This window comes from Schistocerca americana, chromosome X, assembly GCF_021461395.2.
Source record: "Schistocerca americana isolate TAMUIC-IGC-003095 chromosome X, iqSchAmer2.1, whole genome shotgun sequence".
Classification (NCBI taxonomy): Eukaryota; Metazoa; Arthropoda; class Insecta; order Orthoptera; family Acrididae; genus Schistocerca; species Schistocerca americana.
Window position 1 is genome coordinate 555,544,149 of NC_060130.1, and position 4,416 is coordinate 555,548,564.

Genomic DNA, 4,416 nt, shown 5'->3' on the forward strand with positions numbered 1-4,416 from the left:
CTGCCACTAATGGACTTCATGCTCCCAAACAACAATGGAATTGTTACTGATGACAATGCGACCTGTCACCGGACCACAATTCTTCGTGACTGCTTTGAAGGACATTCTCGATAATTCAATAGAATGAATGGGCCACCCCGATCGCCCGATATGAATCCCATCGAACATCTATGGGACATAATGGAGAAGTCAGTTCACGCAGAAAATCCTGCAGTGTCCGCTCTTTCACAATTATGGGCCCCTATAGAGGTACCATGGCTTAGTATTTCTGCAGGGGACTTCTAACGACTTGTTGAGTCCATGTCACGTCGAGCTGCTGAACTATGCCGGGAAAAATGAGGTCAACACCATATTAGGAGGTATCCCATAACTTTTGTCACCTCTGTGTAAATTCATCCGGTGTCTGAGGAGGAGAGTACTTAGCCACTTTCAGCGAACTGTAAGCATCATTTCAAACTTAACGAAACTTTTTCTGTCCGACACCCTACCAAATGATGAAAGAAAAAGAAGTTAATGGCTTACTACATTTTCGCTGCTCATGCAGTAAAATTGGGCATTAGTTGTTACACTTTAATTTACTTCCTTACTACTAACTCTACTCGCAACACATTTTGCAAGTAGTATCCACATAGAGGGTGATTCCGAAATGGTGTTACTAACTTTCAGACATAACGAAGAAGGATATATGTAAGAATTTGAGACGGGGTATCGCGGTCAGTGAACGAGCGCGTCGAAGTTTATAGGAAAAAATCCTATTGATACCTCTGACGGTGGACATCTACTGGAATGTCCTTGCTTTCCAACATTTTTTGGGGGAGGTGGTACGGACCAAAACAAGAAAAAAAACTACCCATTGAACATTGTCTCTAAAGTGAATACGTGAAGAGCTACAAGCGCTTCTTTATCTTTGCTAGTGTGAAACATCTTTTCTATTCGACAAGTGCTTATAGCTTGTAAGGCATGCATTTTAAAGGCCACGTTTACTTACCATTGGTTTCTTGTTTTGATCCATGTCACCTCCTCCCAAAATACGGAAAGCAGAGAGCTTCCAGCAGAAGAGGTCCAATACCGGGGGTACCTGAATGACTTTCGCTTACAACATTCGACTTGGTCGTTCCCAGGATAGTATCTCTCACCTCAAAGTGACGTATTTACCTTTCTCCATCATTCCTGAGAGTTTCTAACACCAACACGGAATACCACTGAGTTAACCTGCAAAAATATATCATTGTAAGGCACACTAGCCAAAAACAACATTCAAAGAAATTTTTATCGTCTCAATTTTTGTACAACCTTAGTAAGAATGTCCCAACACTTAATTGATTAGAATATAGAAGATACTCAACATCTTGTAAACCACAATATTCTTTCCTATTCACCAGACAGCGTCTATCATTTGGCATTGTAACAATTACTGATGAACATAGCCCACACAAACGTTCTGTCATTTCAAGAAATTGAAAAAGAGATAATCATAAAAGCGGCACGTATGGAAAATATTTTTGATCGATGCTGTTCTAGTAGGCTTTCATAGGTTGATGTTTTCAAATATGTTCAAATGTGTGTGAAATCTTATCGGACTTAACTGCTAACGTCATCAGTCCCTAAGCTTACACACTAATTAACCTAAATTATCCTAAGCACAAACACAGCCACCCACACTCAAGGGAGGACTCGAACCCCGGCCGGGATCAGCCGCACAGTCCATGACTGCAGCGCCCTAGACCGCTTGGCTAATACCACGCGGCAGTTGATGTTTTATAAGAAACAGTTCTAACTGTGACCTCGTATGCAGAAGACTTTATAAGAAGTTACGTTAAACGCACACAACAGTTGTATGCAACTTCACTGCGAAAATATCATCTAGGACTTAGAAGAGTGGGAGGGGGGAGGGAGGGGAAGCAGTGATGATGACAGACAATCATGACTTCTTGCTAAGTGTGAATACGTCAACAAGATGTTAAAAAGAGTCGAAATTGTTGCTCTCATTGTGAGGTGTCGTTGTCAGTGGTGGAGGAGAACAATACTACTATTGTTTGTGATCATTGCTACTGTATCATTCAGACAGTCAATAAACGAACGAAAACCATTACCTTTATTTTGAAAACTTGATCTTGCATAGAAGTTTAACTCTGAAGTGTAAAACGAAAATAGTAAATTAGGTGCTTAGCTCACTGAAAATGTAGGTTTCAGACTGAAGTGCTGCTCTTGCTGGTTTGCTTCTTAGTAAAGAAACACAAGCCAGTGTGAGTGGACAAGACTGCCGGTTTCAATTGTTAGCATGCTTGACTCGAGAAGGACCAAGCCACTTATTACTGGGAAAAAATATTGTGAGAGTATGATTCCCCACTACCATTCTGGATGGCGGTGATTGCTCTGCATGAAAATTCGTTCCACTGACGTCTGTTAGACGCTGCTTACGCCTAAAGTGTCTCATGGCGTTCAGTGTACTTTCAGTGGCTGATCTGCAATCACAAGATCAATTTTTTTGAATGTGCAGATTTATACAACTGTTTGCAATTGCTTTTGAATTGATTGTTTCTGCTGGCATCAAAGTTTTTCAGGCAATCGTGGTTGTAAATATGGTATTGTAGGCATTCTTGTATGACGGCTTTGTGCCAGTAGTCTATTTTGAATGGTCTTTGGTCTAAAGTGATCCAGCAAGGGTATCAGTTTTTGGCTTGATTTTAAGATCTAGAATTCCGTATTACATTCTCTGGTCTTTTCATATTTAATGCACCATTTTTCGTAAATTATGTTGCCCTACTTAGTGTTAATTATTGATTGTAGTTCACTTTCCCCAGAAAACTTTGTTATTCCATACAATTAACTGAAGTCACTAACTTTTCAGGCTCTTTAATTTTTTGTCATTTACTTTATAGAATGTATCACAAACTCTCAACGCTATGTTGAAATAATATATATTTGGTTGTACTACATTGTAACCAGCTGCACTGACGAATAATAAACATGTTTCGAGAATGAATAGTCTTGCAGCAGCGGAGAGAGTGCTGGTTTCAGACTTCATGGTAGATGAAATCTGTGTGCCGGACAGGAACTACAACAGAAAATCTTTGCGTTTCGCAGGCAAGTGCTGCATTGACTGCTTCCTGTTTTCTTCTATTCTCTATCGGAGGGAGTAACAGCAAGAAAAAATTGAGAATTTATGATTTTGCATTAATTCGGACATTCCAAAGAATGGATATATTAGCATATAACAAGGATATTAGTAGTTGCAAAAAGTTCCGAAATTCTCATTTAGGAAAAGCAGCAAAAGCTGTTTTTAAAAAATATAGTCTTCCCAACAGGTTTCCAATTAGTTTTCAGAAATAGGGGTCAGATACATTCTTACTTCAAGCTTCACACAGACAGTGGCCTGAAAACTCTCACAAAGGCAAAATCCATTTTAATTTATTATAACCACGCCATTGACTTCTTATCAGGTGCTATTGGTGTAATCACGCCTTGACATAGGCAGTTCGGCTCTATATTTGTTATGGATGATAACTGACATGAGTCCATCATAGAGGCATGAGTTTTTTTTTCGTAGATAATGATCGAAATAGCTGTAAGGCCTCTGATGCGTTTCCTACGACTAGTTGAAGCCTTACCTTACAAAGGGTTGCTGTTTCCGACTTTAATACCCGTAGAACCTTATTATTTAATCTCTACAAAGCAATCAAGACGAAAGTGGGGTGTTTCTTGGTTCTGCAGATCTCCACGCTTTGGTTTTGACCTCTTATACAACGTAGTGTAATTAGGTTAAGCTAGTAGACATTGACAACAATTTCATATGAGAATGACTACCAGCTGAGGTCGCTCGTTGTTCTAAGCCTGCTGATTATCGTGAACAACGACAGCTTGAATATGGTTTTTGGTTTCTGCGGTTTCTTCTTTTCTTTACGAGCTCCATTTCTTAGAAAATTGAATTTGGATCTTCCTGTGCTACGTCGTATGCTTTACTTAATGATTCGCCTTAGTTCAACAAAAATTTTGATTCTTATAGCTCGTTAATTTGAAACTGCTGATCTGATGTCTAATTCAGGGCAGCATTACTTATCAATGTCTCCGTGTATATGTCTTTAAACGTCTTATTTTCACAATTTATAACACCCGTAAAAGTAAATCAGATCGGTAAACCTTGTAAGTAGGCTGTTTAGGTTTTTATGTTGGTAACGCCACGTATCGCTCTGTATGAAAATCACTGACTGTGCTGTGTGCAGTCTGTGGCTGGTTTGTATTGTTGGAATTTGCTATTGTAGTGTTGGGCGGTTGGATGTGAACAGCGCGTAGCGTTGCGCAGTTGGAGGTGAGCCGCCAACAGTGGTGGATGTGGGGAGAGAGATGGCGGAATTTTAAGAGCGGACAATCTGGACGTGGGTCCGTCAGAAAGAGTAAATTTGTAAGACTGGGTAT